The following is a 13,932-nucleotide window of genomic DNA, read 5'->3' as shown; positions in this document are numbered from 1 at the left end:
GTGCCAAGGAAGCTGATCACTTCCTATGCAGAGAAGAAAGTTTCCAGTGACCTCTGAGCTAGTTGGTAACACAACCCAATTAAGTTTAGCATAGTCAGTGGAGGCCTGGAATATCCGCAGTTCCACGTCGATACTACTGTTTATGTTATTCCAATGCGCAGGGCCTAGTGGGAAACTAGGAACTACACTACATGGCGCCCAACGTGGGGCAAGGCGATAAACTAACGCAAGACTTGTAGAGTAACTCAGTCGTGCATATTTCACACCCCTTTCTCCCGTAAAATACTCCAATAGACGTCTGGAGTGGGTGAAAGGTTAAAATCCGCCCGACCTTAGTAGGAAGAGATTCCTATGTAAAGCTCTGGTTTATTCAACGTTGAAGGATACAGTGTTCCAAAATATTGTGCATCTAATCTTTGTCTCCTTGGAGACCTACTCTGCAAAAACTGCATTTATACAATGTCAGTAGAAAACAACGGCACCACTGGGGCCGCAGCAGATGCGACTCAGCAAGGTCCCGAATACACAGACCAGGGTGCTATTATCATCCCGGTCCAGTTAAGAAGATCTATAACTTTAAAACTTATAGAAAACGGACTGACACCTCAAGGTGGTACAGTAATTTTCGTGATAGAGGCTCACGAATATCGGCAGACAGAGGTATTCTATTCATGGATAAACTTTCCAGCGGTAAACGCTATAACACAGGAGTTTCACTATTACAAAATAGAGAAACCTCCGGAAGAGTACGCTCCTTTCGAGGAGATTGAAATTCCACTTAAATTTCAAGAGCACCTGCTCTGGTTTAATGGCGCCCTAAAACACAATGATCACATAACTAGGCTCGGTCCACTAGGTAGACCAGGAGCCACGTGGCCGGTTCTAGCCAGCTACACACCACATCCTGACATTGCAAAAATGTCTAGAGAAGAGCTGTTAGCACAGCTAAACACATTAATAAAAATACATAGGCAATTAGTCCAATATGTAATGCGGACTGCAACAGTCCAGCCAGCTGTTAATACACCACAGCTGACCCCTCATCAGGGGAACACAAATAAAATTACACCACAGAACATACAGTCATGTCTTGGTAAAACACCCGTAAAACGGGAACAAATTCCTTTCTGGTTAGCCCAGAAAATCACTCAAATAGAGGCAGTATTTCCTGTTACTACCCCTATTGAGAAACACAGAATCTTGACCATCTGCCTTCCTATGGGAATCGCACCACACGTGGAGGACTGCGACACTTGGGGTACAGTCTTTGCTTCCATTTACACAAAAACACACGGTGTTCCGTCTATGGCGGTAATACCAGAAGTGCTAAAACAGATTCAAAATGAATTCGGTCCAGAGCCCGCTTTAAATCTAGGTATGAAATTACTGAAAGACTTCAAGCAGGTCACGGCTATATTATTAGCCAACGTAAAGGGAGAAGCAGCATCTGTGGCGATCCGCCAGAAGTTGAGGGAAACAGATATAAAAGATCCTGTTGAGCTTGCAAAAATCATAGAAAAGTGCTATGAAGAATTAGGCAGAGACAGCTTGGGTGGAAAACCGGTAAAGCCCCAACTGCTCGAAAATCCTGAAAAATTATTTATTAAAAATAATTTAAACACTCCTAAAAAGAGCTGGGATGGAAATAAACAATCCACTCCCAAGGAAAAAGTTTTCCAGTCCAGAGGAAGGTCTCCTCGACGGAGGGAAAGAACTCCGACTCGAGAACGCCAGTCTCCCCAACGGGAGCCCTCTGAGAAAAGATATAACCTTAGAAATAGGGATAATATAAAAAAACCTGATAGATATCAAAGTATTGATACACGTCCCTCTCGATCTCTTCCACAGAATTCGGAAAGAAGAGGACGGTCAGACCCAGGAGAGCACACCAAGTCCAAAGACAAGGAACCTGCTCAGAGTAAAAAATCTCAATTTCAGAAAAAGAAGGTAGCCAGTATTAGAGTAATCAACCATGCCAAGAATACTGAGGACACAGTTGAAAAACGGGGAGTGGGCATTGACAATGTTGGACAGTGCAGCAGAGATCAGTATAGCGCGCAAGATCTTGATGAGTCATCTGGAGACAGTGGACACGAATGAATTCATTCAGGTTGAAACTGCCGACGCCAGACTTAGCGAGCCCCATAGAATATACGAAATAACATTGCGTATAGAGGGTGATAAGACTAGGAAAATTAAGGGTCTATTTTGGGATAAACTCTCAAAAGGCGATGATATTCTGTTAGCTGAAAAAGATTGGCCCCCGGAGTTTGTCAGGGAGTGCCCTCGTGGCGAAGAAGTGATTATGCCTGCCTTCTCGAATCACATTCCGATTCATAAAAAATACACATATGCAAGGAAATGGGCAGTAGCCCAGGCACCTGCATTGTATAAAAATCATGTAGGATGGGATGAGGACTCAACGCCTCACAAAATCCAACTAAAAAGTGAACCAACTGCCCAACTGCAGTATCCCATAAAGCAAGAAGCTAAAAAACAAGTCAGGGAGATCTTAGATCAACTTGAGTACCAGGGGGTGATTGAAACATGCACCTCTCAGATGAACAATCCTTTGTTTCCTGTCTCCAAGCCAGACAATTCATATCGTCTAGTTTTGGACTACAGACACCTTAATACATGTTGCAAAACTTTTGCAGTACAAAACTCGCATAGTGCAGCCCTAATGAATAACATAGTTAGGAAAAAATATAAAACGACATTAGACATTTCTAATGGTTTCTTTTGTCAAAACATTGCACCAGAAAGCAGATACTTGACCGCTTTCTCCGCATTTGGGTCACAGAAAAAATTCTGTCGACTCCCACAGGGGTTCAAGAACAGCCCAGGACTATTCTCAGCTAGGGTAACAGAGTTACTACAAATCTATGATGATGAAGCATTATCTTACGTAGATGATATTTATCTCACAGACGACGACTTGGATACTCACTTGAAAAGAGTGAACACCATTATACTTGGGTTCGCAGCAGAGGGTTACAAATTCAACTTTAAAAAGTCCCGAATTGCCCATCTGACAGTACTATTTTTAGGGTACGAATTATCAAGTGAAGGGAAAAGCCTAGCGGACAACTTCTTAGAGAAGGGCGCTGTACTCCAATCTCCAAAAACGCTGAAGAATTTACAATCAATACTAGGTTTTCTGAATTTCGGAAGAACTTACATTCTAAATTACGCAGAGAGGGTTAAACCTCTCTACGAACTAAAAAAACCTGATTTAAACCAAATCAATTGGACTCAAAAACACACAGAAATTCTGAGATCACTGCAAACAGACATGTTAGCAAAAACAAAATTAGATACACGTGACAACACACGTGATCTTGTAATCCGAGTCATCCCAGGAAGATGCGGATTCACATACCTAACCTCTAATGAGGGAGAAAAGGTACCAATTTCAATTAAATCTCACTTGTACACACAAGCAGAAAAAACATTCAGTCACACAGAAAGAACTGTGAACGCAGTGCAAATCGCATTAGCAAATGAACGAGAACTAGCACACGGCAAACGGATTAATATCCTTACAGCAGAATCCGCCTTCGAAGCGCTATTCAGCCCAGTAAACCTGCCTACAGTGTCACTGGATCCGAAATGGATACAGTGTATAGATTCTCTAGGAGCGGAAGACGTGAAATACTATTTTGCTCCGCAATTTGAAGAACTAAATGATTTAGAGTATGAAGAAGAATATCCTCTGCCAATCGAAATCCTGCCTCTCCCACAATACGCTTGTATAATCTATACAGATAGCTTTGTACAGCATTTCAACGTAGAGAGTAAATCCTACAATGCAGCATGTGCGATCATTAAAGGCCGTTGGCTGTGCGGTATATTCAGACCGAAAGTAACAAAAACTGAATCTGTAAGAAACTGTTCGGTTCAGAGAACTGAAATCAGATCTTTAAAGATGGCGCTCGAAAATGCAGAACGCGAATTCCCCACACTTATAGTGTGCGATTCTCATTTTTGCGTCAATTCTTACAACAATAAACTGCAGAGTTGGATCGAAAACGACTACAAAGATGACACAGGTGCCACAATAAAGCATAAAAAGCTCTGGAACGAGGTAGCTCTTTTACACAAAGAACTACAAAAGACTCACGTGATTCACGCACAGAGTCTTCAACGTGATGGCGTTCACGTTGCAGGGAATTCATTGGCTAATACAGCCAAAACGGAAGCAACTAAACCGGCTTCCGTAGCCACAAAAAAGCGTACAGATAAGTACATAGACGGGGAAACCATGCTGGCAGTAAGAACGACCGTAAAAGGCGACTGTGCAGCACTACCCGTAAACTATCCACTCAATTATGCATACATAATCGATGCAAACTCCGTTCCTTTTGCTCAAATCCCTGGAGTGGGGGACAGAGTAATTCCAAACAGGAGCAGGAGGGGCTTCCTCTTACTGGAAGCACACATGGGGTTGGGTCTGAAACACCAAACAATCAAAGCCTCTCTGAAAGAATTACAATCAGAGTACTGGTGGCCAGGAATGAGTATAGATATTCAATGTTTTGCTCAAAATTGTGAAAACTGCAACAGAGATCGCAGTAATGAACAGGCCAGTGTAGTTTCAGGATCCCTTCTAGACAGCATAAGGCGGTCTATCTGCGCAATCAAAGAAGAGAAGCGCGTCCCAGTGTACACAGTTAAGACGAAAAGCACTTAAAAAATTAGGCCCCCAGCGCTCGGCTGACGCTAGAACGGTTATAAAAGATTTGCGAGTCTTTATCGGTACATACGCAATTACCACGTTCCATTCTGACCAGGGTCCTGCTTTCAGCTCTCGAGCCTATAAGGAGGCCATGGCCAGCATGGGAATTGGGTTGCGGTATTCTTGTCCGTCATACCCCGGAAGGGAATAGTGTGATAGAAAGAAATAACAGGGGCATAAAGCAATCTATAACAGCGAAGGTATTAGGTTCAGGCGCTGGGTGGGTCAAACATTTAATAAGTGTCCAGACTAGTCTTAACAACATGCCAAGAAATTCTCTAAAAGGTTTCAGCCCATACGAACTATTGTTCGGAATTAGAATGAACGTTCAGGACCTCGATAGTCAGATGTCAGTGGTACAAGAAGAAAAAACGCACTTTGATGTAAAAGACCGTTTGGCTGTTTTACAGGAACTGAATGAAACAAGAAAATCATTAAGCAACATAAAGTTAAAGCAACAGCCAAGTACCACTGACGAGGCACCACCCGCAACAGCCCCAGCAAGGCCTGTCTGGATTCCAAAGATTGGGGATCTAGTCAGAGAAAAGATCGCGGTTAAGAAGGAATTTGGGCCTTCTTACAGAAAAGCAGTACCTGTCTTAGCAGTCACCGGAACAAGATCAGTTGTGCTACCGCCCCTTGCTGGTAAAAAGGAGAACAGAGTCGTGTCCATCGATCTGGTAAAACCACAAGCATGTGGCCTATAATCAACAGTAGGCCCAGTGGACTCCCAAGAAACAACAGAATACCCAAACTTGCAACAATCCAAGAGGTTCAAACTGAAAGACTCATCACATTCGATCAGCCTGCAGTGCACAATGAAGGACTATGCAATAATTCCATGGAACTCGTGCCTCTTGAAACACAGATTGAAACAGTTCGTCAAGAAACAACACCAGTCTACAATGATGTGGCATCAGAAAGTGCTACCGAGAGACAGATTGAAAGAACAATCCCATCAATTGACAGAACTGCCTCTGGTTATTTCATCAACTTCGACAACTTCTCTGAAGATTTAAATGACCCCGAAGTGATGCCAGAAACAAAAAAGTCTTTTAAAGAAAAAGCAACGGAACTCTTTCATCAACTGAAGGAAATCTACCTCATTTCCCCTTGGCTAGAGTTCTGGTTTGGTCTAGGTGTATTTTTCCTCCTGCTTTGGCTCATCATGGTACTGTGTTTGGGAAAATTCATTGAAGGAAAATATATTACAATGGACACAGCAAGTCAGAACATCAACCTAGTCCTGAAACCACACAGATCATCCCACGTGAAGAAAAGAGAACTGTCAACAGTAAATGTCACAGCAATTCCAATACCTGGTGGGGTAGTATGGGAGAAAACAGACTATGAGATCTATGGTCCGGTCAAAATCCTGAAGTATCCTCATCAACTAAAGGTTTCCTTAAGTGACTTTGTGACACCAAGTACATTCTCTGATGATTGGGACTTTAACAGTATTAATGACATGATGTCTGATTTAGTAATGTCAGCTATTTTCACAGATCATGATTATTTACAAGGTTCATCTAGTTATGAGCAGTTATTCTGTTACACCGACTATGGGGATCATTACTTGCATAAATCTGCACAGCCTAGAAATGTTTTTATGTATAATCAATGGGAACATTGTGCTACACCACCTAAAAGCAGTTCTAAAGCATTTTTTGAGAAATTCAAATACTTCTCAGGGTTTAACACCAGTAATGCAGAAACGTTTTATTATAAACTGTTAGATAAAACAGGAATGAAAACAATGCTGACAAATTCTAAATTGATATATTCAGAAGCATTTTATGACAAAATGATGACATTTGGTTTTGATTATTGGAAAAATAATATTGAAACGAAAACAATTTGGGGTACAAAAGATTGGCAGGTGCAAGGCATAGAAGCACTGTTTAGAACCTGCATGATACCTGAACAAATGTTGTTTTTAAATGACACAATACACCAAACATCTTGTCTTGGCCTAGCTAAGATCAAAGACCTTAAAACACCGTCTATTCCGAAGCCAATACCTGAGAATGCAACCGCAGATATTGAGTTAGACGTGTCACAAATTTTACATTTCAACAGAACACATCCTGATTGGAAAAAGTGGTTAATCTGGCCTACAGACACAAATAGCTGTCAAGATAGATTCCTGAATAAAACACAGGGTTTAAAAATTACCAGATTAGACCCTAGATACTCCCAGAGACAACATCCAGGGATTATAACAACATACAGTGTAGGGAAACTCTGCCTAGAATGGCTAACTACATCCACACTGGCTGAAATTAAGCAACACTTGTCTTTGCTAAAAGATGGTGCTGATTTGCGCGATTTCATTCTTGGACCACGCAAACAGCGTCAAAAGCGTTTCATAGCGACCAGTATCTATGCTGCTTACAACGAGGCTTGGAAAGTAAAGCAAATTGAAACTGCTGAAAAAATACGAGAAATAGATCGTATTAATTTGGAGAAATCACTTTCTGTAGTAGACAATGGGTTAATGACTCTGTCTTCCAGAATATATTCTTTGGACAATATTGTATCCTCTGCCTTTGATGTGATAGACAGAGATTTGCTAATGTTACAACATGGCCAGTCTCAATTACGCTCTATTATAGAATTAGGCTGGACGCTGCAAAATCTTCGTTCAGGCTATGTGCCTTGGCGTTTAATCAACACAACGTCATTATTTTCCAGTTTTAACCTTACTGATAAACAGATCAGTTTGGCACAGAAAGGAGCAGACTATACAATCCTGAGCATCGAAAAACTCGAGAGATTATCATTGACAATGTCAGAGAGTCCTGTCATTGAATGGATAATGCACGGAATTATCACAATTCCGATAACAACTTTCCGATTTCATAAATGCCTTGAGTACATACCTGCTGGCCAATATGAACAATTGGGTAAAGGATATGTTAAATCTATATGGAAATTACCATACACTCATTCTTGCTATAGTGACAGCGACAAAAATGTATTTCTTAGTGGTGACAACTGTAAACGCTCACTAAGCGGTATACTTTTGTGTCAGGGTATTAATTTACACGGAGCATGTGATGGAAATTCAAACAACCTTTCATGCCACCAGCTAGTCACACCTGCAACTCAGATAGAGCCCTTCTTTATGCAACTCGCAAACGGGAGTTACATTCTTAGAACGGATCACAGGTGTTGTGGCCTCGCGCCCGGAAAAAGTTATCTAGTACAAGTAACGTCCATGGTCAAATGTTGTATGCAAGCATTGTTCCCGAGCGGGCCTCCAGACATAGTGACTCCCCTCTGGCCTCGTCTGAATCTCTATTCTATACGAATTGATACATTAAGCAAAATGAAATCTGTGCTTTTACAGACAACAGTGCCTATAACGTCATCTAAAGAGACGTATGATCTTCTAGTCGCAAGGACGGCTACTGAAGTCCATGACCTTTTATCAACAAATTGCCCCGTGCATTTCGTAGAAATGTTCAGCCAACTCCTTAACATATCTAGTGCAACAAGCATCCCAGGCATATTTAAGACAGTCTTTACGGGACTGCTAACACCCTTCCAGGCAATTTTGGGAATCTTTCCTAATTTTGTGCACTCCATTTTTGGCGGCATTCCACTATTTTTGGGACTCATCGCAGGGATTCTATTTTTGACCATCCTGCTACGTTATGGCAAGCCTCGGCTCAGACATAGCTCCCATGGGAATGGAAGAGACAATCCTAGCAATGCGCTACAGGGACAGGATAACTAACGTCCTCGGATTGGCCAGGCTGAGAGATCTAAACATGACCTGGTTCCTTTCATTCAGACCGATATGGCAAAATTGCATTTTACCTGTGCTACGGTGTATGCTTTGCGGCGATGAATGCGTGTTGGACATCTGTCTTTCACTTCCATCAGCAGTACCAATGGACGTCGATACTTTGCTCAGTCCAATAACGGCTCACGCATTGTGTTGTCCCCAGCGGCTACCAATCCTGATGACGGCATTCGTGGAGACTCCTGTACTACAGCCTAGTGGTAACAGTGGAGCGAGTGACAAAAGCAACATCATCCAGGTACAACGTTCTGTGAGCATTGCTGGTCCTGCCTTCGATGACAGCAATAATTCTCACACCTGCCAAGTTACAGCGCTATCTAATTTGGTTGAACTATCACCTGATTTTGTAGACCAATTCTTTGCGAGCCTGTCTGATACGATGTTCTCACCCATAGAGAAACAATAACTTTTGAGAAGCTTTCCGACACACAGCGTTCCCATGAACTCTGAATTCGGCCTTCAGTTTTGATCAACAAAAACTGCCAGGAGCTTTGGAAAATCTATTTTCTTTGAATTGGACAATTTTTCAAATATTAACCCTTTTTTGGCACGAACAATTCTTTGCTTAACGTAAAAACTATTCTTAGAGAACAGAAGCTTCACACTTCTATTCCTAAACACGTCTAGAGACATAACAGCATAACACCAGCCTCTAGCACACATGTTATTACAATACATTTTTATGTGATGATTTATCTCGCATTTCTTCTGTCAGAGATACTTCATGTGTAATTCTTTTTGCATAATCGTTCATTGACTTCATATGCAATACCTTTTGAATGATTACTATGCTTTAAAAAACGTACAGTACCTAAAATTCCATGTATTACAAGTACGCCTATTTCGAATGCATTTATGTATTTTGGGGTGGGCAATGTTACACATACATCTAATTGCTTAGTTTTAGTAATTTTGATGGACATGAAAACGTGGAGTGGGTGTTGCGTGCTTATCTAGGTTCCTGATCGATACTGTGACCTTATGCCCCTATTCGGCTATAAATCCATTTATTCCCTATATTGGCATAACCGTTCAAGTGCGATTTTCTGAAAAGTCATCTCTGGCCTCACACGAACAGAGCCACATTCCAGCATGACTCTCTGCTACTTCCTTTGCGACCAATTAGTGCAATGACAGAGCAGCAGTCACTATCTGATATTCCTAGATAACACTCCGAGTTCTTCAACAAGATAAAAACTTAGCAAACCTGGAAATCCCCGCTTGCTATGTTTTGATTAGTAATGGAACTCTAATGAGCAACTGATAACTGTCACTTCCTAGTGACATCTTTAATTGACGTCTTATGTCCAGCAAACTTGCGTCAAACCCGGCACCTGTCAGGTATAAATATTACCAACGTTGCCTTAAGCAATGAGAGAGATACGAGCTGTGAGTTCGTTCCCTGTTGCTGATGCCAGCTGCCTGCATGACCCTGTGTTGGTAAAAACTAGCACTCTGTCGCTGCAGCCTGCTATCCTGTGGTGGTGAAGCTGCTGATTACCATTATCGCCGCTACAGCGTGAACTATGGTGCAGTACGCTTGAGGAGCCGAGCAGCCGTCCTCTGCGAAGACATCCAGCCGATTCCAGCTGCCCGCGGACGCTGTCACCCCTCCTTCCTCGACGCGCTGAGAGAAGCCGCTGCATTTCTCGTGCAGAGAAATCCAGTCCCGGCGCTTCCGGTTTACCCTCGCGGGTGACTGGGATACCGAGAGAGACCCCTGAAGGAGATACCAATCCTCCATCATTCTATTCAGAGGTATGGTGTTGACTAAACCCTTAGACGAGAATTCTTGAAACAAACCTTGGCAAAACCAACTTAACTTAAGCTACTTACTTACTCCCCTTTTCACGTGTTAGGCTTAGGTCAGGCACACTGGGGTAGGCTTAGTTAGAAGCACCAGTTGAGTATGTTAGCCTAATGTATATATGACTGTATATATGTTTTATTACTTTTAAACCATTGTATGGCTAAGAAACCATATCAATGCTTTTACAGTTCTATTTCGCAATACTTATCTTACTGTACGTACTTTTTATAATAACAGTTATTGCAATTGTGGCAATACATTTCTCTTGTACGAGAAGAAAGACTGTTCAATAAATGTTAACCCTTTATTGATAAACGCCCGTCTCTCTATTCTCTACATACTGTGAAAGTAAACTGCACTAGACTGACTGAGTGAAATCTATGTCTATTGTTTCACACGACCCTAGAGATTGACTCTTGATCTGAGGAGCAAAGTTGTCATGTTGCACGGTTGTTGGAAAGCTGAATCCCTTCTTGTCTGTGCCAAGGAAGCTGATCACTTCCTATGCAGAGAAGAAAGTTTCCAGTGACCTCTGAGCTAGTTGGTAACACAACCCAATTAAGTTTAGCATAGTCAGTGGAGGCCTGGAATATCCGCAGTTCCACGTCGATACTACTGTTTATGTTATTCCAATGCGCAGGGCCTAGTGGGAAACTAGGAACTACACTACAAAGTCCATACAGAAGCGTTTGGAGCCGTCCGGTTTGGGTATCATCACGATAGGGGAGGACCAATGGCTCTGGGAAGGACGGAATTACCCCTAACCGGAGCATATCTTGGACTTCCTTTCGGACTGCTTCTTTTCTGGCTGCTGGTATCCTGTAGGGTCGTTGTTTCACCACCTTCCCGGGAAGGGTTTCGATCCGGTGTTCCGCTAGACTAGTCCTTCCTGGGACATCGGAGAATACGTTGGAGAAGAATTCCAGGACGTACGCTAACTCCGTCTTTTCCTCAGTTGTCAGTTCTTGGTTGATTACTAGCTGCTCCACGGTTGAGGTATGAGTACCTGTTGTTGTACTGACAAAATGACTTTCTCGTGGTATAGGCCCTAACCACTCCTTCAACATGTTGATGTGGTACGTTTGTGTCTTAGTAGACGACATGCGTAGCCTGTAGGTAGTGTGACCGATGGCTTCGACCACCTGGAACGGACCTTGCCACTCATTTTTGGCTTTGTTATTCATGGTTGGTAACAACACGAGGGCCCACTTCCCTACGTCTATCTTTCTCAGCTTCTTTCCCTTTGTATTAGGTCTTTTTGTATCTTTCCTGATGGTGTTCCAGGTTGGAATACGCTAATTCACGTAGTTTTCCCAGTTTGGCCCGTAGCTGAGTGGTGTATTCTAACATGCTCTTCTGTTCTTGGGACTCTTCATTTTCCCACATATCCTTCGTTATTTCCAGGAGGGAGCGTGGCAGTCTGCCATATAAGAGCTCAAAGGATGAACATCAGAGACTGCTTTGTTTCTGAGCCCTTATGACATAAAGTGCGATTGGCAGTAGTCTATCCCAACTAGGCCCCTCAGCAGTTAGCATTTTCTTTAGTGTCATCTTGAGGGTCTGATTGTACCTCTCGACGAGCCCATCAGTTTGGGGGTGGTACACCGAAGTTTTCAGGTGTCTGATGTCAAGAGAGGCACACACTTCTCTCATTAATTTGAAGGTAAATGGGGTCCCCTGATCCGTATGCACCTCTTTGGGGAACCCTACACGAGAGAATAGCTCTACGAATTTCTCGGCGATCGCCGAGGTTGTGGTGGTTCGCAAAGGAAAGGCTTCCACAAATCGGGTTGCGTAGTCGACAATCACGAGGGCATACAGGTGTCCTCGAACTGACTTCGGTAATGGACCGATTATATCCATGCCGACCCTTTCGAACGGGACCCCTATGATTGGCATCTTCTGCAGAGGCGCCGCAGTAGGTCGATGGGTGTTTCTCCTTTGGCATACTTCGCACTTGGCACAGAAGTCTTGCACATCACGATAGATCCCAGGCCAGAAAAAATGCCTCAGTATACTTTCCGTGGTGTTTTCCTTACCGGCATGGCCAGCCGTCAAATGGGCATGTGCGAAGAAGAACACCTGTTCCCTAAAAGATCGGGGTACCAACAATTGTAGTTCTCCGTCTTGTTTGGCCTGGCGATATAGCAGATCATTCTTCACTAAGAAGCGGGGGTACACTGGGGTAATGGATCCAACTGAGGCATGGGCGCTTTCCCAGGCGTGGAACAGGGTTATATCCTCCGCTTGGGCAAATCTAAAGCTCCTCTCAATAACCCAGGGTTCAGGGGACAGGTATGTGGGCAAGGCCCCTTGCTGCACAGGTCTGGAAAGGGTCTCCCTAAAGAGGGAAAGGAATTCGGGGTTGTCTGTTCCCAGAATCATATCCTCCGGCAGGGAATCCACCGCCCCTACCAGGACCTTACAGGGTTCTCTATCTGGCAGGGATATGATAATGGAGGCCATAGGGTAGGGTTTCACATCCCCATGCACACAACGGATATATACCGGACTCTGGGGGCTCACCTGTTCGGGGCTGACATAACAAGTCTGGATCACGGACTGTCTACACCCTGAGTCTAACAAGGCCCTTATTCGAAAACCATTCATCCTCATACTCACATAGAAGGTGCTGCCCATTTCCGCAGAGTACATCACGGTTTTCGGAAGATATCCGACCTCCATAGGCTCCTCCTGTGGTTTTTCCTGGAACACATTCTGGCTATGTGCCCCCACTCTCCGCATTCAAAACATTGAGGACCCCTATTCATGGGGGACATCATTCCCGTTGGTCGTAACGCTCTGGAAATCTCAGTCCCGGTTTTGGGTCTTTTGTCTGTCTTTGGGGACGGTAGGGGCTTTACATTCTTCTCAAGTTCCCAGGCGTTAGTCTTCGGCTGGGCTCGTGCATAGTGAGATGCCATTTCAATGGCTTGTTGTACTGAAAGCCCAGCGTGTTGACGCAACCATCTTTGTGTGGCGTAGGGCAAGGCTTCCATGAATTGCTCTAAGTAGACTTTATTTAGAATGTCCTCTTTGCTACAGAGGTCAGGCCGTAGCCACTTATCTGCCGCCATCTTCAGTCTAAAAAATAAGGTCTTCGGGTTCTCGCCTTGAACGCCTTTTTCTTTTCGAAAGCGAACGCAGTAGGTCTCTTGATCCAGGCCCAAATGATCCAAAATGACCATTTTAATGGTTGCATATGGAGTAGTTCCTAGGGGATTAGCGGCCTGATATGCTGATTGGACTTCACCAGTGAGGAGAGGGGCTAAAAAGAAAGGCCATTTATCCTCGGGCCAGCTCATGGCACGGGCGGCCCTTTCAAAGTTTAAGAGAAAAGCGTCTGGGTCCTCGCCATGCACATACTTTTGGAGGGCTACCCCGGTGGGATGGGGGTTATGCTGACGCGTTTCTCCAGTGATGACCTGGGTGGGAGGCGGCACATTCCTCAGGCTTTCCAGCTGGGCCGTTATGGTGGTGGTGAACAGTTCTCTGTCTGCCTGTGCAGAGGTTAGCTGGCTTTCCACAGCCCATTCCAGCTTTTCTTGTCCTTTTATGATGTGCTCGATAAGG

The 13,932-nt window shown here is 43.7% G+C and overlaps 1 pseudogene; it reads right to left on the bottom strand.

Moving 5' to 3' along the window:
• Window positions 1-12,245: 12,245 nt before the first annotated feature.
• On the bottom strand, window positions 12,246-13,664 carry LOC147698368 (uncharacterized; annotated as a pseudogene).
• Window positions 13,665-13,932: the final 268 nt, after the last annotated feature.

Source organism: Lissotriton vulgaris, chromosome 8, assembly GCF_964263255.1.
Source record: "Lissotriton vulgaris chromosome 8, aLisVul1.2, whole genome shotgun sequence".
NCBI classification, from domain to species: domain Eukaryota; kingdom Metazoa; phylum Chordata; class Amphibia; order Caudata; family Salamandridae; genus Lissotriton; species Lissotriton vulgaris.
The sequence above is the reverse complement of the archived record's forward strand: the minus strand, read 5'-3'. Positions and strand labels throughout refer to the sequence as shown.